The 21,265-nt window shown below is 45.3% G+C and overlaps 1 protein-coding gene across 1 annotated transcript in view; it reads left to right on the plus strand.

Annotated features, from left to right (window-relative positions):
* Window positions 1-15,875: 15,875 nt before the first annotated feature.
* The window catches only part of LOC119175926 (uncharacterized), a 134,763-nt gene continuing 129,373 nt past the window's right edge, over window positions 15,876-21,265 (plus strand). Inside the window, exon 1 of the mRNA XM_075877109.1 lies at window positions 15,876-15,953. The gene's annotated coding sequence lies outside the window, so the exon portion shown is untranslated. The remainder of the gene's footprint in view (window positions 15,954-21,265) is intronic.

Consider the following 21,265-nt stretch of genomic DNA (forward strand, 5'->3'; position numbering starts at 1 on the left):
AGGACGTTCGGCTATCTTCAACACGTGGAAGTGCTGAACATCGTGAAAGAGAGCAAGTTGTTTGTATCATCTACGCCTTTTTTTGTGTGTGTGAAATGGTGGCGGCTGTGGGCCGGACTTATATTTATTCCTAAGTTGTATCCTAATCTCATCTACCCACCTAACTTTCTGTCTCCCCCCAACCCGCTTACTTTCTCTGGGTATAACTGACTGCATTCTCAGAGAAGACAAGCGGGTTAGGGGGAAAGAGAAAGTTAGGTGGGCAGAGGATATTAGGAAGTTTGCTGGTATAAAGTGGCGGCAGCATGCAAGCACAGAACCGAGCTGACTGGCGGAACATGAGAGAGGCCTTTGTCCTGCACTGGACGTAGTCAGGCTGATGATGATTAGGATGATGATGTAAGTGAAAGTATAATCTTCAACTATACAGCATTAAGATAGGTCTGCTCTGGGAGTTGCAAACGATGAACAAACAACGAGAGACAGCGAAGCCACCTTCTATGGCAGGGATATAAAGTTCGTATTAACTATCGGGCCGCAGTCGTGAAATTTCGTCCCATGAAAAGTCGAGACAGCGAAGACGTTAGAAGCGAGGGGGGGGGGGGCTGGTTTGAACTAACTGTTAGCTAACTTTGCCCGCAAAAAAAAGAAACATTTCCCATATTTCATATATTGGTTATTTTTTAAGAAGATTCGGCTTCAAAATTCGAGAAACATATCGATACTGATGTGCACGACTAAAGCCTACACACTGACTCTGAATGTAGAGTTTTTGTTTCGCGTTCACGTCTCAGCGCATGTTGACCACACATGTTGCCTCACACAAAAAAATACTTCATAAAAAGGGGCCATGACACCCAATTTTTTATCACGATCTGTATTATGTGTGTATTTTTCATTGACAATTAAGTTTGCAAAATTTTAGCACGTTAGGTCAATAATTGACAGCTTTTATGAAAGCACAAGGTCTTACTTCACTGGCGCACTCTCGAGCCGTGACGTAATAAGCAACTAGGTGCGCGAGCGTTTGCATTCGATTGATTGATTGATAAGAGGGGTTTAACGTCCCAACACCTCGATATGATTAAGAGACGCCGTAGTGGAGGGCTCCGGAAATTTTGACCACCTGGGGTTCATGAACGTGTGCCCAAATCTAAGCATACGGGCCTACCCCATTTCCGCCTCCATCGGAAATGCAGCGGCCGCAGCTGGGATTCAATCCCGTGACTTGCGGTTCAGCAGTCGAGTACCTTAGCCACTAGACTACCGCAGCGGGGGACCAGAAGGAAGTCAGGACACGACTAACAACTGAGGATGCGCTCAAAGGCGGAAAAGAATGAAAGCACGAAAACGTACCTGCGCATACCCATGCAATATGAGAACCTATCAGTCTTGCACGGGTGGTGATCCACGTCAAAGATAACTATTAAGGAGCTTGATTTCTTCTTTACGCAAGTAAATCGCGATGGTTTGCTCCCGCATGCGCCACCGCTGTTATCGATATCCCATGTCTCGTTCATCAAACGCGTTTTTTTTTTCATTCTTTTGCCGGTACAAAATTGTGCATTAGTCAAATTTCGGCGTGCACTTTCGCTTTCGACAATGTAAAGAAAGATTAGAAGGTGAGCCTACCATAAGCGATCTCGTATGTTTCAGTAATCTCTGGTCAATGCAGCGGCCCACCTTTTGAGGTGGGCCGCTGCATTAAGGTGGGCTGCTGCATTTTGAGGTGGGCCGCTGCAGAGCGGCCGCAGATGACAGGAATGTGTGCTATACTGCACTTGGCAATCAGTGAATTTGTTGGTGCATTCTACGAAACAAATAGGCCTATCGGTTCGCTTCTTGTCTTTCACTCGCTCATTCTTTCTCTGCACAGCAGCACAAATCTTACCTATAGCTTATTGGTAGCCATAAAAAACAACATTAACACCGTATTTGATTCCTACTCTTTTTAGCCTGTGAGATGCGCAGTGAATGTACTGTATACGTACGACACGTTTCGTCCTATATATATATATATATATATATATATATATATATATATATATATATATATATATATATATATATATATATATATATATATATATATATATATATATATATATATATATATATATATATATAGCTTTTTTTGCAACCACGCCGGACTTAGCATAACGGACTTCTTCAAACGTTCAGTGACAGTCGATGTTGCAACAACAGGGTAGCCTATAAATCTAAAGAACGCGTAACGTGAGACACTCACTATAATCTTTAATCTAGCCTATTGAAAGCTTGATTAAATATTTTTGTTTGATATTTCAGTTACGCGTCAGCAACCTGCAGCTAGTTGGGCAGTATTATGGTCATTAATTCTGCTTTAGAAAGGGAATGGCTGACGGCCCTTTTTGCGTCAACTGTGGTGGCGAGAAAACATTGGAGCACATCTGCTGTGAATGTCCTTGCTACAATGCACAAAGAACATCTCTAGCAGCCGCTCTAGCTCACCTAGATTAGAGACCGACGACAAAAACCATTCTGAAATGTTGACCTGAGAGGTCTTAGCGGGCGAAAGCGGTGAAGGTGGTTCTCAACTTCTTGAAGGCAACAGACTTGCACCGGCCAATATAAGCTTGATGTACTATGATGACTGAGAGGTGGGACTGTGTGTGCTTTCTCTCATTTCTTTTTCTACCTTTAGAACTCCCCGCCCCTTCCCCCTGTGTAGGGTAACATACGAGTCCTTCTAGACCACCTAATATCAAACGCAGGAAAGTGGGGAGGTTCATGGTTTGTCCGGGCGGAGTTAAACATGTAGTGCTCGAACGGCGGGTGGGCCGAAGGCATCAGAGGAGTGGGAGAGCTAAGGTATATTGGGTCTCAATTCCTCCTATGTTTTAACGCGAGCTGTAAGATAATGAACATTAGACACGCCAACTATGCCATGCACATATGAATATAAAACCCGGCAAAAAACGTTGCGAATGCTATTGAGGTTGAAACCATTTGTGTTTTCAGTGACCACCATTAACAAGTCGTAATCAGGGAGCAATAAATAAAAAGTGGGAAAATGGTAAATTCGCCTGATAGCCATACCGAAAAAAATAAGCGCTATATTTTTTTTACAAACTAAAAGCTTTGAGAATCAATCAACTGGTCTAATATAATAAGGGAATTACCGTGTTCAGAAAAAAAATCTTCTCAGAATTGTTTTATGAAAAAAAAAATGCTCCCACATCCCCGAAGGGAATCGTGAGGAAATGCGAATGCAATGCGTAGCGTCCACAACGGCGTTTCGCAAGTGAGAACCCAGGATTAGAAGAATAATGAACCGTGCAGCCACTAGCGCCATTCGCTGCACGTGGCGTTTTTCTGCCGCGAGAAACGCGGCATGTGTTTCCAGCTCTAGTAGCTAGCATGCACGGTTAATGCTATGAAGTTAACAAAACAAACAGCGTTCGCGGCTTGGCGTTAGCGTTTCACAGTGACGTCTAAAGCACACATTTCCGCATGTTCTTGAGAGACGCCCAGCCAACGAACGGTCGAGATTGATGCGCGAGCGGACGGGAAAGTGGGGCGCAGAGCGGAGAGAGAGTGAACGGTGAGAGAAGGAGCAGCGAAGCACTGCACCTACCTTTTCCTACATTCTCTCGCACCACATGCTCTGGTTGCTAGGGGCGAGGATAAGCGCGCGCGCCCACATCTGTTGCTATGAGAGAGGGCAGTGAGCAGATCCCGACAGACGCCTGACATAGCCCAACTAAGAAATGCATTCACATGTAAAGATCACCGCCATACTCACAAAGTGAATGATGTTAGAGGAGCTTGCTCAGAGGTGCACGGGATGTTTCTTGGAGAGACCATTTCTGAAAGAAGGCCTGTTAACGAGCCAGTGCATGATGTGTACGTCGAAGGCAGCGTTGTAGGGCACGTTCCGCGGCCGGCACTGCACCGTGTTGGCCACGTCAATCAGCACGCTAACCACCCGCCTCTTTATGCCATACTGGCCGCTGCCATGAGTCAAATGTTTAACGTTCATAAATGGCAGACGTGGAGCCATTTTTTTAGGAGCAAAGCTTCTCTCAGTTTAACCTTGTTCCACGTCATGCGTAACCGGCAATATTTCCCGAACAGTATAAGAGATGGCGCTGTCTCATAGAAGTGCATACAAACTGCAGTTGAGTGGGGATATTCTAGATGGCGCTGTACCGCTACTCTCCGATTGGCTGCTGCGCGGGCTGTGCGTGGGTGCACGGGAACGAGTGGCTCTCTCAGTCGCCTGGATCGTCAGCGTACGTGGCGGATGGACGAAGTGGAGAGGCGGGCGTGGGAAGCCACGGCGGCTCCTGCTCGTCGCCAGAGAGAGACAAACAGACAGGCAAGTAGACAGACAAACGGACCGGGAGGCAAACAAACAGGCGTACGCACGCACGGATGGATGGACGTTTCGCTCCACTCATCATCATTTGCTCCATGGTATGTTGTGATTTTTTTTCTCCTCCCGGCTCGGAGGCGGCGTGCGTTCACGCGCGACGAGACCAAACACCACTGACACCTTCCTCTTTTCCTATTTCTTTCACACTCCTTTCTCTCCCAACTACCCATCCTCCGTTTGGCGTTGTGGAAGTGACCTCCTGAGAGAGAGACAGTTTCGATTCCACACTCTCCACTTCCCTTTCTTTCAAAGCCACTTCGAGAAGGCGAGCGCGTGGGCCATCGGAAACCAACGACGATAACGATGATAATGATGATTTGTGGCTTTGCCCTTTGTAATGGGTGAACGCATATGGTGCGTTCTAGCCTAGGTATACAGATAAAACGAAGGAACAAAGTAAAAAATGACGAAAAGCACAAAGTAGAGTTCACTCTTGACCTCACTTCCACCACTGTTGAAGCCTTGTCTTTGTGGTGGAAACTGCTTTTGAACGTTTTACCACCAGGGCCAGCGCCTGAGGTAGCGTAGCGGCTTGTGGTGGGCAGGGGGAGAGTTTTTGGCATTGTCGCACCAAGTTCTCTACAGTCTCTCATTCCGCTCCGCACGCTCTGCATAGAAGTGTGGCAGCTTGGGCTAGTTGGTATGGCATGACGATAGTTATAGCGCGAAAACAAAACGACGACACAGAGACAAGTCTTTTTCGTGTCTTTCTTGTCTCTGTGTCGTCGTTTTGTTTTCGCACTATAATTATCGTCATCGCTCTGCATAGAGTCGAGTGAATGTTTGGGTCGAAGCGACTGCAGTACGTATGCCAGCCTGCGAAGCACTCCCGCGCAGGCTTCGAACAGTAGCCCACTTCCACCACTGTTGTCATATAAAGATACCCGAGCAGTGGCCTCTTTATAGGTACGATAAAGCCGGAGTGTACCCTATAAAGCTGGATGGATGGATATGGCTGTACCCTTAAAATCGGGCGGTGGCTAGCGCCACCAAGCCGTAATACCTAATGAACCAAAAACTATATTTATTTTTTTTAAAAGTGAGTTTGAGGATTCGTACTTTGCAGTGAAGAGTTTAATTTTCACTCGTACCTTGACTTTAGCCACCAATCAGATAACCTCCTTCTAGTTAAGTCTACCCGCTTAAAGTTTATTTTGCCCTCCCGGTCCCTAAACCCCAGTGCTTTGAAAAACTCTGCGCCATCATCCTGAACTATAGGGTGAAGCCCTTTGCAGAACATTATCAAGTGTTCGGCAGTTTCTTCTTCCTCTCCACACGCACTGCATACCGTGTCTACCCTTTCGTATTTGGCCCGATATGTCTTGGTTCGCAGTACTCCCGTCCTGGCCTCAAACAGTAGAGAACTACCCCGAGTATTATCATAGATCCTTTCCTTGGCAATTTCCTGCTTAAAAGTTCGATAGATCTCTAGTGCGGACTTCTTAATCATGCCCATTCTCCACGAGTCAGTCTCCGTTTCCTTCACTTTCTTCTTAACCGATAGTTCTTTCTGGTTTGGCCACCTGCTGTTTTCTAAGTATTTACCAGTCAGCTTCCTGGTTCGCTTCCTCCATTTTGTATCGACATTCTTCATGTACAAGTAGCTGAAAACCTTCCTAGCCCAACGCTCTTCCCCCCTTTCTCTCAATCGCTTCTCAAATTTTATCTTGCTGCTAGCTTCCCTGCCCTCAAATGATGTCCATCCCATATCACCTTGTGTTCCCTGATTTGGTGTATTCCCGTGAGCTCCTAAAGCAAGCCTACCTATTCCACGTTGCTTAATTTCTAATTGACCGATATTGCCGAACGTCAGCCCAGGAACCATGACCCCTTTCCATATTCCTCTCACAACATCATACCTATTGTAATTCCACAGTGCCCTATTTTTCATGACTGCTGCATTCCTGTTACCTTTAGTCGTCACGTGTATTTCGTGTCACCAAAGGAACAACCAGGATTTCGAACAGGCTACTCAACAATTGACCACATTCATACTATCAATCAGGTAATAGAGAAATGCTCAGAGTATAACTAACCACTATACATAGCCTTCATAGATTACGAGAAGGCGTTTGATTCAGTAGAAATATCAGCCGTCATGCAAACACTGCGGAATCAGGGCGTAGATGAAGTATATATAAACATTCTGAAAGAAATCTACAGGGGATCAACTGCTACCATAGTGCTTCATAGAGAAAGCAACAGAATACCAATCAAGAAGGGTGTAAGGCAGGGGGACACAATTTCCCCAATGCTGTTTACCGCGTGCTTACAGGAGGTTTTCAGAAGCCTAGAATGGGAACAGTTAGGGATAAGAGTTAATGAAGAATACCTTAGTAACCTGCGTTTCGCCGATGACATTGCATTGCTGAGTAACTCAGGGGACGAATTGCAACTCATGATTACGGAGTTAGACAAGGAGAGCAGAAAAGTGGGTCTTAAAATTAATCTGCAGAAAACTAAAGTAATGTACCACAACCTCGGCAAAGAACAGCGCTTCGAGATAGGTAATAGTGCACTTGAAGTTGTAAAAGACTATGTCTACTTAGGGCAGGTAATAACCGCAGAGCCGAACCACGAGATTGAAGTAACTATAAGAATAAGAATGGGGTGGAGTAGACATTCGGCAAGCACTCTCAAATTATGACAGGTAGATTGCCACTATCCCTCAAGAGGAAGGTATATAACAGCTGTATCTTGCCGGTACTTAGCTACGGAGCAGAAACCTGGAGACTTACAAAGAGGGTTCAGCTTAAATTGAGGACGACGCAGCGAGCAATGGAAAGAAAAATGGTAGGTGTAACCTTAAGAGACAAGAAGAGAGCAGAGTGGATTAGGGAACAAACGGGGGTTAAGGATATCATATCTGAAATCAAGAAGAAGAAATGGACATGGGCAGGGCATGTAGCGCGTAGACAGGATAACCGCTGGTCATTAAGGGTAACTGACTGGATTCCCAGAGAAGGGAAGCGGGTTAGGGGGAGACAGAAGGTTAGGTGGGCAGATGAGATTAAGAAGTTTGCGGGTATAAATTGGAAGCAGCAAGCACAGGACCGGGTTAACTGGCGGAACATGGGAGAGGCCTTTGTCCTGCAGTGGACGTAGTCAGGCTGATGATGATGATGATATTTCGTGTTCCCTCAGATACTCGGTCCCATTGCTTATCCATACGCCCAGATATTTGTATTTATCTGTTATCTCTAGCGTGACCACCTGTATTCTAAGCTCACTACCTTCGTTGTCATTGAAAATCATGACTGCTGATTTTTCCTTACTGAATCTAAAATCTAACCTATCTCCCTCATTACCGCAGATGTCCATCAATCTCTGCAAATCTTCCTTGTTGTTGGCCATTAGCACTATATCATCTGCGTACATTAATGCTGGTAGTACCTGATCAATAAGTTTTCCTTGCTTGACTAAAGAGAGGTTGAAGCCCAGTCCACTTCCCTCTAATTTTGCCTCTAATTCTTGTAGGTACATCATGAATAATAAGGGTGACAGGGGGCGCCCCTGTCTAAGCCCCCGTTTTACGTCTGCAGGCTTGGATACCTGTTTTTCCCACTTTATAACTACCTTGTTACCTTTATAGATACCCTTTAAAAGATTAGTGACTACATGTTCTACGCCTAGTGTGTCCAGTATTCCCCACAATTCCTCTTGAACCATGCTATCGTACGCTCCCTTGATATCCAAAAATGCTAGCCACAGGGGCCTGTGTTCCTTTTCTTCTATTTCGATGCACTGCGTCAGTGAGAACAGATTGTCTTCCAACCTCCTGTGTTTCCGAAACCCATTCTGCAGTTCCCCCAGCACCCCCTCATCCTCTATCCACGCCTGCAGTCTTTCCTTTATAATCTGCATCGCCAGCCTGTAGACCACTGATGTCACTGTTATAGGACGGTAGTTGTTTATGTCAGCTTTGTCCCCCTTTCCTTTATAGATCATTCTCATCCTGCTAAGTTTCCATCCATCGGGAACTTCACCATCGATTATTATTGTGCTCACTGCCTCTCTCAAAGCCTGCTTAGACTTCGGACCTAATGTCTTTATCAGCCTAATTAGAATGCCATCTGGGCCTGTCGATGTACTACTAGGAACCTTTTTCTCAGCCCTTTCCCACTCTTGTTGTGAAAATGGAGCCATTGCACCACTTGATTCGTCCTTGTCTATTGTGGTGCATAAAGTACTTCTTTGTTGAAACTTTTCTGTCACCCTTGTTCTTATATATTCAATAGCTTCGTCCCCTTCAAGCCTAGCACCTTGGGCTGTAGTTATAAAACTCTGCTCTAGGCTCGTCACATTTCTTAGGGAATTTAGATGGTTCCGAAATTTCGCAGCTGCCTTTCTATATTTTTTATGTACTTCTGCTAGCCACTCAGCTCCATTTCTTCTAATCTTTTCATTGATCAGAAGGGATGCATCCCTTCTACAGCTTAGAAAGGTGTCCCATTTTCTTTCAACATCATCTGTCGATTCACCCCGCTGCTTAGCATGTCTGTGTTCCCTAGAGGCTTCCTGACGTTTTGCTATGACTCTCTTAACTTCCTCATCCCACCAACTTTTGGGTTTGTGTCTTTTTTTCCGGGGTGACTTGTCACGCGTCTTAGCAAGCTCTAGCTCAAAGAGTCTAATTAGATTCGTGTATGTCCACACTGTCTTATTATCCTCCGTGATTACTTTCTCAATTTGTTCAGTGGCTATTTCAATTTGCCTTTCTGGATAAAAATTTTCCTTTAGTTGCTCATCGTGTCTCCTTCCCACTTTCACTGCTCTTCCAAAACTTAGCTTGATACGTTTGTGATCACTACCCGGACTTCTGGAGCCACCCTCATCTATGTGCATTCCCCTGAGCTTATCATACATCTTATGTGACATCAGTGCATAATCTATCGTCGACTGCAGCCTTCCTACCTCCCATGTTCTTTGCCCTTCACACTTCTCGGTACTGTTGCAAATAATCAAATCAAGTCTATCACACATATCCATGATCATTTTGCCTGTCGGATCGGTAAACCCGTCTATATCTTCTATGTGCGCATTCATGTCTCCTAGTATAATTATCTCGCACTCTCTTCCTAACTCCTGAATGTCCTTTGATATGCACTCTATCCATTGCCTGGTTTTCCTCTCTGGCCTTTGCTCCCGTCCACAAGTACACGAAACCAAGGAGTGTCATTTGACCTGCCACTTTCCCTTTTAGCCATAAATGTTTCTTGCACTCCTGCTTGACCCTTTGCCAGTCTGTACTTTTATGAATGAATGCCCCAATACCACCCCCCTTTCTGCTTCCTTCTGTTCTATTACAATATTCACACGCGTAGTCCGGATTGTTCGGAGGTTGTTCCATGTCCCTGAGATATGTTTCTACAAAACCGTATACCATCGGCCTCTCTTCCCTTAGCTGTTCTTCTATCTCTTCCCACTTCAGCCTGTTCCTACCACCCTGCATGTTAATATACCCTATGTCTGAATTGGCTCGGCGCTCGTGGCTACGTCTATTTATGCCCCGGACTCTACCTATCTTAGATATTGGTGCCACTTTAGAATCGTATCTGTCCATACCACCTGTCGAAGAGTCTCCCTGGTTGTTTTCCTCGTTACTAGCTATCCTGCACCCCGAAGGGATCGCTTGCCCCCCAAAAAAGCTACTGCGCGTCCTGCAAGTCGCCAACCCACCTCATGACCTAGCCGCCCATCGAAGTGAATTCTGTCTGGTTGAAACCCCCCCCCCCCACCTATGCACCTCTCTGTTTATTTCCACCACTCAAAGCCTTTCTCTCGACTCATCCGCCATATCTCTTGGTTTGCGTTGACCACCGCTTTTTGTAGGTTGCTATCACGCACCGGTACCTCCGGTATCGTGCATATCACTACCTGTACCTTAGGAGAAGTGGCGCGCATGTCATCGACGCCTTTCACCAGTGTGGCTGCTAGTCCTGCTGCCTCTTCATTTAGGACATCGTTTAAACCGCCTGCAATTATCACGAGGTTTCGTCTATCAGCTGTCGTTTTGAGCTTTGCGCTCGCTTGCCTCATGACTGCTTCCAGCTTGCGTCCTGGGAACGCCACTACTGCAACCCTCTTGTCACCTCTTACCCTCTCTTTGATGGCTTCTGTGCATCGATTTCAATTCGAGTCCCCGGCGATTATCACATGCTGTGACTTTTCAACTGGAGCGTTCTGCGCCTGGGGGCTACTTGCACCTGTGACGCCGGCTGCTTTGTTCCCTCCCTGCCCCACCACTACCTCACTGAAGCTGGGCCTTGCGACAGTTGAACCGGCTAAACCTGTTTTTTCCAAACTTGCTTGCTTTTCCTTCTCCACCATTCTGGTTTCCGGTTCCCTACTGTTCTCTCGGTAGGTCGCTTCTTTGTTCAGCTTCGCTAGCGCTTCCTCGGCGGACTTCAGTCTTTCTCCCATTGCCCTCGTTTTCTCTTGCTCTGTCGCCAACGCAGTCTCGAGCTCGGCGATTCTCATCAGCAGTTCACTCTGGGCAACCATCATTTTCTCCATTTTTTTCTCGACCTCACATTGCCTACACTTCGCGTCAGCCTCTTCTCCATCCGCTTCTACGCTTGGGTCCTTATTTCAAACCCACTCCACATCCTGAACACTTTACAATCTTTTTAACCATGCCTTTCTGACACCAATTGTCCCTATGCTCGATAATTACTACACTCGAGCCCTGCACTACGAAAAAAAAAGAAAGTCTAAGCTCTACTACAAAAATTTGCGTGTTCAATGTACGCGCACCTCCTCACGGGGTAACAAAAAAACAACAAAAAAATTCAAACACACACACCCGCACTAACTAATAAATACCTAGTGACTGGCCCCCGGAAAAACCGTACCATAAAATAAGTGCTACGAAGATTTCAACCGCTGCCTTATAATTATAAAGACAAGCTCAAAACATGCAAAAACACTTATCTGCGCAGTCGATCTGGAGCACTCAAAAAACACGTCCATCCACCTTGACAGCCCGAACTGACAGTCTGAAGCTGGAGGGTGGCGGCACACCATCTATTGAGTATTGTTTACCGGAGAGACGACCTTGAGCGGTGGCCGCAGAAGTGTACACACTGGCAGTACCGGTGTACCCACCGCCGGCCGCCGTACGACAAGCTGCGAGCAAAATGACCAAGGTCCTAAAAACTTCAGTCAATATTGATGATATATGAGTTTTGGGTGATAAAAGTTAGGGACGTAATTCTTCGCCAATCAGGCCTCTCAGTTTCCACTATATAATCGAACTTCATTGAAAGCAAAAAAAAAACAAATACGTGCAGTGTTTGTCGTGACATCTTAAGGCCTATAGCATGACAGCCTCTCCTTTAATCGATCATGCAGGAGTAGCGTGTGTGGCTTAATTTTTGCATGAGTAAAATAGGAATTGATTAAGAACCCCTAAAATTTGTCTTGGAATAAAAGTAGCACTGGTCTCATGCAGCACTGTAGCGCCACTCTGAATTGTGCTTGTATGCCCATCAGAAGCCGTTGCAGGGTGGCTGGTCGCCACTGGTGAAGTGGCACTGGGGAAAGAGAAATCACCATTTCACGTGATAATTGGGGCTGAATTCACAGAATTTAGCTTCCGTAAGGGGGACCTTGCCATAGTCCTGGGACTAGAGTCACACAACTTCGATGCAGTAGGAGGAACCTTGCCATAGGCTGGCCGACTATATGTAGCCTACCGCATCAGGGGCCGAATTCGCAAAATTTCTCTTTCGTAGGTGCGTTTCAAAATAATGAGCTGCTCTCGCTTATTCTACGACCCACGTCGAGATTGGATAAAATATTTTTTAAAGAAAACTTTTCACCATAAAACATTTTTGTGAATACAGGTCCTGATGATTGGTTAAAATATTTATGAATATTTTTGGCATTAGGCGCTTTTTCAAATATAGGGGCCCTGAGCACATTTAAAATGTTTCTTCTCTAGCAGCTTTAAAATGTTTGTTCACTAGCAGTGCTAGTATCATGAAAAAATGTAAGCCAATCGCGTTGCTGGACATGCGATTAGTAAAAGCTGGTGGCCAATAACAATATACAGTCGGCAACAATGGCCATAGGCGTATCAGCCGGGCGGGGGGGGGGGAGGGGGGTTGTGCAAGCTTCTCTAGTGAGAAAAGCTAAAAAGGCTAAGCCCCCCCCCCCCCCCCACTCTCGACAGTGCCCACTGTCGGCTGCACGCTTGGGAAAGCAACTGAGGCAAAATTTTCCTTCACCTTTGTAATCACTAATAACTTAATTATATTGTTACGAGGAATCGAAAACATTACGAGGGAATTTTACATTATAGTGATCATTTTCTAACATTTCAGCAGTGAAGATTTTCCTTGAAAGCTCTTTGTGACCCTTTCCGCCTTTTACTGTAGCACTGCAGAGCAGGCTAGCGCTGAACAAGGGCACTATAATATTACTTAACTTGTTCATGTTTTTATTCTGCTGCGACAGGCCGATGCACTTATGGATGGGAACGGAAAAACTTTTCACGGACCGGCACAAAGCATCTGGTGCTTCAGGAAGATCATTTTCCTTCATCAAAAATGATTAGCATCACCGCTGCACTGCCGAAGCTGCCGTGAGTCGTTGATTGCGACGAGTACTTCTAAATGTTGTAGTTTTGTCGTACTGGAAGTACCTAAAAAGGTTTCCGCTTTAGTTTCCGATAAATATAATCAGCCTCACTTATGACAGCTTGAATCAATGGCGGCGGCTTGTAAAAGTGGTGATGAATAAAGCAGTGGGCTCGAGTTCAGTGCGATGCTAAGCTTGTAAGCTCGCCCCGCAATTACGAGAGCACAAGACGTAGCTGCCCTGGTAGGTAGATAAGTATATATAAATGCTCAAAATATCTTTGGTTTCTCAAGCATTGATTCGCATTTAAAAATTGAATTCATTGTTAGCTGTTTTTTTAATTAACAATTTCACACACACACACACACACACACACACACACACACACACACACACACACACACACACACACACACACACACACACACACACACACACACACACACACACACACACATATATATATATATATATATATATATATATATATATATATATATATATATATATATATGACGAATGCAGTAAGTTAGTTAGCCCCCCCCCCCCCCACCCGAAATATCGTACACCAGTTTTAAAAGAAAATTTTATTCAATCCTGTGTTTGGTCATATTATTAGCGCAGGTAATCAGCCAGTGACCACACTTACGGACAAAAAGCTTTAGGAATTAAGCCCCTCGGTGGTTCAATCCTCACAGCTTTACGTCCGTAAACGCTGTTTGCTATTGTATGCTTGCCAACGATAATATGTAGAGAACATCGATTGAGTGGTGGGCTATCCAGCAGCAGGCACGCGAAGTGGCCGACAGGCTTGGCCTGGCAGCTCCGACGTGAGAGTTGCCCACTGCGTGCTAGAGAGCGTCCTTCAAGGTGTCAATCAATCAATCAATCAATCAATCCATCGATCAATCGATCGATTGAGTGGGACTTTTGCTGAAGAGAAATCCTAGCACGAGGTCACATCACAGGTGCTGTGTGACGTAGTGTCACAGCACAGCGCCTGTGACGTGTCTTCTACAATCCTCGTACGTTTTCCGCGCTGTTTCTTTTAACAATAATCAACCACCAACTAGCCCAAGTTTCTCTTGTAGTACGGTCACTTTGTCAATATGGGCCATGGGTTGGACCCTCGGCCAACGTTGATGTGCAAAACCCAAGTGAACGTTTAGCGATTTTTGTGAAGTCAATGCCGTTTTTTAATGTGTAAATTGTTTTTCAATTGAATTCGAATGATTCTTGAACCTGAATGAAAAACGTTTCCTTTGAACTCTTGCACACTAGTTAGGCTAGCTTCTTTTCGCTGTTCGTTATTAATAGTTGAATACATATGGAGGTTAGGCTACTAATTGGTTTGGTTTGTTTAATAACTTTAGCATCTAAAATCGGCTTTGGCAATGAGAACCACCACAGTGAAAAGCTCTGGATAGTTTTTGACCAAGCAAGGTGTGTAACCAGGCTATTTGGTATTCAGCGGCAGCGTTAACAGCGCGTGAGACGTGATCAGTGCGTCTTCGTCGGTTCCTTGCGCTTGTGTTTCTCACGCGCTGTTCACGTCGCAATTTTCGACCCGCTGATCCCCAGTGACATCGTGCACTGACAGTGCACAATGTCACTGACAGTGCACGAAAGTACACTGACACTGATACTGGCACTTTCGTGCATTGAGAGCTAGAGCACGGACTTTCAGCATCTCGCCTCCACGGAGATGCAACCACCGCGCCAAGGTCGATCCCGTGGTTTTCGGGTCAGCAAGCGAACACCTTCCTCACTTTGCCGCTTCGGCGGCTACATCGAAACCGGCTATCCCTATATATAGGAATAGCTGGTTCACAGTGGAAAACTTTTTAGCTATGTATACCTAGCTAAAAAGTTTTCTACTGTGAACTCTCCTCATAATACATATACAAGTAAAAAAACAGTTCTGAAAATACAGGACTAGGAAATGACACTGACAACATGCAATGATGTCTGTATCCTTCTTTCTCTCTAATTAGCACTCTTTTTCCAATCGTAATCATGAAACAACGAACCCTAGTGCATACCCTGCATATACAAACTGCATGAACCCACAACGAACTGCATTCACAAAAAGAGAATATGAAGAAAAGAACAAGCAAGATACAGCCAAGAAATACCCACGAGCAACGTGATATTAAGAGAAATCGTTAAAATTCATATGACCGTTCAGTTAATAAGCTATTGTGTACTCTAAATGTACTCTACAGATGAAGCAACAAGTTTCCTCGCCGTGGTGGCCTAGTAGTATGGCACTCAACTGCTAACCCGCAGGTCGCGGGATCCAATCCCGGCTGCAGCGGCTGCAATTTCGATGGAGGCGGAAAGGCTCTAGGCTCTTGTGCTGAGATTTGAGTGCACGTTAAAAAAACTCCAGGTGGCCGAAATTTCTGGAGCTCTCCACTACGGCATCTCTCATAATCATATATGGTGGTTTTGGGACGTTATACCCCACATATCAATCAATCAATCAATCAATCAATCAATCAACCAATCAATTCACAACGGCGTCATTCCGAATCATATGGTAGTCTTGGCACGTTAAACGCCAGGTATTAGTATTAAGTAGTTAATCGCAGCCGAAGATAATTAACACAGAAGCAAACGGGTTCTCAAAACCTTCGTAAACCGTTCACGACGTTCTCCCTCTTTTAAAGAACCGTTACACAGTTCTCCGTATTCGTGTTCACAACTCGCAGTTGCCGAGTGATTTCGCCGTCAAAGGCTGACCGACAATGCCCCGACAAAATGAACGACCCCTCTTCAAGAGTGGACGCTGCATATAAGCTCCGAGCCAGCACAGGCACGTCGCTATCGTCGACAGGATAGCGGCCCTATCGGATCTGAATGCGCAGCCTGTCAACTCCGCCGCCGAGGGTCTATGTATACCGACGCGACAGTGTCAGCGATGCAGAGGTCGGTCAGTCTAATTCGCCAGGTCAGTCCTTACGCAATCCTTACTGCATTTATCCAGCTCTGAGAGTTTGTTTACGTGTTATACCGCATGAAAACGGCGCATGCTTTAGATACAAGTCCAATCAGAGTCAAAACACGACTCCCTGAACCCAAAGCGGCGCTGCTGTCGGAAGTGAGTGCTCGCTGTGTTGCAAGAAAAACTATTGGTATATCACTAACGAGACTATTTATTTATTTATTTATTTATTTATTTATTTATTTATTTATTTATTTATTTATTTATTTATTTATTTCGAGGTATTAAAGTGTCGTGAAGAAAAAGACGCTTTCAAATAAGTGCGAGTGAATAACCCTGTTTACTTATTCGCTGATGTCTTGTGTCTCATCGCATGGCGTTTTGTGTGGCATACGCACGTGCAATTCGCATTGCTGAAACAAACAGCTGATTTGTTTCAAAACTGAATATACGGATATATGAGACAGCAGAGTAAGTGGATGAGAAGTAAGATGTAGTTAAATCATACAATAATAATAATAATAATAATAATAATAATAATAATAATAATAAATTAGGGGACCCTAAACCTTCGCCGTTAGGAGTTGAACGCGATAGCCACATGCTGTTCCTAGTGCGTACTTCAAAAACTTAGTGCACGAAACCTTTTGGAATTTGCTATGCACCCACTACGTGGCTTTAAAGAGGTGGTTCCACCAAATTTGTGGCATGCGTGTTCTTTGCTCTAAGCGTTTCCTTCAGCTCCGGCAAGCATGATACACGCACCGAGATTCGTGTATTTTCGCTATATAATTTAATATTGCTCTACTTATGTGGACAATTTTTGGTTTCGGTTTCGCGGCACCCAGTTGGGCAGTGACGTCAATGCATCGGTAGCTTGGTCACGTGACCACAATAGGCTGTGATGCACATCGCGCCGAGTTTCGTCTGCTCTCACTCACATGGCCCACACCATGCGACAGCAAAACAAACGCGCTGACGGTCGCCATGGTCAGCTGCAGTAGCATCCAGGCAAGGCAAAAGGCAGCCCGTCGGAAACAAAGCGTTTATATTTACAACGTATGTTGTAAATATAACAAGTCGCCCTGACGCTAGGTGCACCGGTCTTTTATAGGCGTCGCGATGCCGATGGAGGATGAGACAGCCCCGCTGCTGGACGCGCGCAGAGCCTCTGAACGACGCGTCGAGTGTTTTTTCGAAAGCACTCAGAGTCCTTGCGGGACGCACACGGTGTCTTTGCTAGGGACGCCAGCACACTCGTAACAGTAGCCATGCTAGTTCTCGTTTTCTTCACAAAATTCGTTTCAGAGATGGCGGAGGTCACTTACGTCACTACAAATCTGGTGTGGCGTCACGACAACTGCCGTTGCTTCTCCTATTCTGAAACGTCAGAGTTGCTGCGCAAGCGATTTGCCTAGATCGCGAGAGTGAGCATTCAGCTACACTTTCAGAAGTGAATTGAAATATATGCTACGCGTTTGTTGTGTCCGACTCTTCGTGTGAAGAGTCCTTGCATACAGAGGAAACTTGGGATAGGCTCGAAATTCGGCGTCACCACCCCCTTTAAGGGAATAGGCGCAGTAGCGTGTGCCTTTTGCAGTGGGTACCGGCTTTCAAACATGGAGTCAGTATGACAATCGGATATTTTGACGCCCGCTGGCAACGGACGCTTGTACCACGCATTATTACTGCAACATATCATGCTGCATTGTGAAGCATGCATACAGGACGCATGGGTTTGTGAATCATGATTTTTTTTACAGCATTTCCTAGCAGAGAAAGTTCTTTTCACTGTTCTCACAAGCGGAGACGTGGCCGTGCTATAGAACATCGGCTTGCCATTCAGGCGACCCGGGTTCAACACCCACTTAAGCTCAAACAACCCTGGTTCGGTCCCCACTCCGCTGCAGGATTTTTATCATTTTTTATTTGCACTGTTCCTAATTCTTCGGTTACGCATCAGATGATGATTTTTCGCTCACAACCAGTGACACCGACACCAGCATTTCTGCGAAACGAACTCTTTAACGCTATCGTGTTAATAATACAGAGCTGCAATCAAAGCTTAGATCAGCGAACGGAGCATATAAACAGAAGTGTAGACAAGACTAGTGCGCTATTCTTGTCTACGTCTTCTACTTTTGTTCCCCACTCTGCGTAGTTTTATCTCAGTTTAATTGAATTCAAATGCCATCTTAACGCTACATGACTTAAAAAAAGAAAAAGAAACTGGCTGCCATTTTACCCTGCGAGCATAAATGTCCAGCGAAGCGTTATCAGACACCACTCATGCTGATGCGGGTTATGTTTTATTATATCGATGAAGACGGCAATGTTTGAAGCCCGTGAGCTTAGATTTAGGTGCACGTTAAAAAACACCAGGTGGTATAAATTTCCAGAGTCCTTCACTACGGCGTATCTTATAATGTTATTGTGGTTTTGGGACGTAAAACCCGCTATATTATTGTTATGCTTTACTATACTTTGGCGTAATGTCAGTGCTAATCGCTTTGTGGCGGATATGGTAAACAATAATTGGTTCCGCGACCATTTTCAGCTAGACAAATTTGTTCCCTCAGACGGGCATTGTACTCACGCTGTTCTCTTGTCCTTAATTTTTGTTGTCCCATGCATGGCAGTCTTAGAATGAAGCGAATGAGTTGCCAGACGGTCTCCCTTTTTATACATCAAAGCGGGAAACACACGTGTGGAGCACTCGAAGCTCTCGTGTGGAGTGCAAAGGAGAAGGAAACTAATTTTCGCACGGAACGCTATGGCGTTTCCGTTGTTCAAAAGCAACTTATCATCCTGAATGTCATTTTGATGCTTGTTTTGTTCTGTAATTGAAACAAAGACTGAACTCTATGGTATATGCCAAAGAAAGATACGCCGTTTGCCTTGAATTGTCAAAGGGCCCCTAAACCACCCATAGAGGTCAAAATTTAGTTGGCGCGTTGCAGTTGCGCACGAGTCTACAGCGAACTCATTCTACGGCTCATCTGTCCACCTCTCCGAATGCCCTCCCTAACTGTCCCGGGTGAAAACTCCAAGAGCGCGCGCGACTGCTAGAATAGCAGCATGTGAACGCGAGCGTCTGTTGGTGGCTTATATAGGAGCCTAGCACACTGTTTTTACCCACGCGTTTTTCTGTTCACAGAGACGGATCCGTTGCTGCGTAAGCGTTGCAGGCTCTGTAAAAAAATATTGCAACACTGCAACGGTGCTGGTTCGTGTTGGTGCAACGGTGTTTGGATAGTATCTCTCAAGGAAGCGATCTACATGTTTCATAATGAATGGTTCTTACGTGAAATGAGATGAATGGCTGATACTCGTAATTTCCGTCCGCGCAGTATGTCGAAGCAGCCCTATTAGGTGACTTCATTTCGTTCGAGTACACTCTGCCGGAATGAACGTTTCGTTAACAAACTTACACATTGTGATTACAACAAGGACAGAATGTTTTTATCACTCTTCGCTATACCACAATATAGGCTGATACAAAAAGGTGAGATGACAGAGTTCGCTATTCCGAACTGGTATCGTTAACGCGTCGCAGCGCTAAGTTTTATGTTGTAGCAAGAATGCGTTTGCCCCCCTCCCCCCCTTCTCCGCCCAGGATGAAAATATCAGCATTTATTTCTAATTATCTATGGGGCTGGCCATGTCGTCAACTCAGCGACGGTCAGAACGAAAGAACCAATTATTGCGGAACTGGTGGCCATCGCCTTAGCACTCAAGATGGATAACATTGAAATCGTCTACAGTGATTCCATGGCAGCACTATGGGCGTTCGCCAAGGGGACGGTCTCTGAGCAAACGCTGAGAATACTACAAGGCAAGAACATAACGCATCATCTTCTGAGTTGGTTCCCAGCTCACCTTGGGCAAATCAACGATTCCCCTCCCAATCTCAATGAAGCAGCACACGAGGCGGCGCGAGAACTCTCCAACCGCGCCTCCCCGGAGATGCGTTCTACCGGTGAAGGGGATAACCGGGAAATTCTTACAACATATAACGAGCTCATTAAGCATATCTACCTGTCTAGAAGGATTTTCCCTCCACCTCACAAAAATCTAACCCGGCCCCAAGCACTTACATTAAGGCTTTTGCAAACGCGGATGTACCCTACTTTGAAAATGTTACACATCATGTACCCTGACCCTATACCCGAATAATCTTTGTCCACATTGTGGGGAAATAGCTTCATTAGAACACATGCTCTGGCAGTGCACCAAATTCGCTCATTTATCGCACATCACCTCTGCCAGATGGGAGGCGGCAATCCGCAGGTCGTCCTTGGCAGATCAGCTCTGGGCTGTCCACCAAGCCCGCGAGGCGGCTGAGGAGCTTGGCATCTCAGTCCCCACGTGGGAGCTGCCCGCAACACAGTGATTTGTGTTTTGGAGTACCAAATAAAAGTTTATTCAATCCAATCCAATCTAATTACCCCCTTAATTTTAAACACGTTATACAATCATGTAACGAAGCTTGTGTCATGTATTGATATTTAAAAATGATGTGTTTTGAGGGCTCTTACCGAAATCGGGTATACTTGGGGTTTACCCGCCAGCTCCCCATCCACCTAGAGAAAGGGGGAGAGTTACTTTTGCAGATAATTATCGTAAATTCATAACGTCCATATTGGTGCATTTTGTTGTAAAGTATGTATAGTTGTGCGCACCTGAGCATGAAAGGCGTATTGAAAGCTTTCACATCGTGTACACAGGTATTCGACTCGCTTCTCTGAAGCGAGTCGATGATCGAGCATTTTGTAAAAGGATTAAGTTTCATTGTCCACTTTTACGCTATTACTATGACATTAGAATTTTTTTCATTAGCTGGAGAGTTCTATAATGCTTTAGTCTTACAGTCATATATGGTCCCCGTATGTTAACTTGCCAATGTCATTATACTTCTAAGAACACCTAAATTAGTGATGGTAGGCCCATACTGCGATCACAGATGCCGCGTATGCCAGCCATTAATACATCGTAAGAGGTCACAAGTAATACAACAAGCAACCTCGATCCCGTAATTCGTATAATCTAGCGTGAAAGCGCGTCCGGTGGAATGCGGCGCATTTGTAACGCACCACACGTCCTTACAAGTCGCTTTCACTCTGTTTACACTCTGTTTACACTTTTCGTTGCGTTTCGGGGTGTGAGCGATTCACTTGAGCTAAGCGTCGAAATGATTGGAAGGAACCACACGTTCGAAACGCTTTCGACTGGTAAACAACGTTTCGATAGAGTTTTGCTCAGAGTACGACACTTTCAGCACGTACATGGTGACATGCTTGAAGTGCCCATCCTCTGGA

The sequence above is a fragment of the Rhipicephalus microplus genome, chromosome X (assembly GCF_043290135.1).
Source record: "Rhipicephalus microplus isolate Deutch F79 chromosome X, USDA_Rmic, whole genome shotgun sequence".
NCBI classification, from domain to species: Eukaryota; Metazoa; Arthropoda; class Arachnida; order Ixodida; family Ixodidae; genus Rhipicephalus; species Rhipicephalus microplus.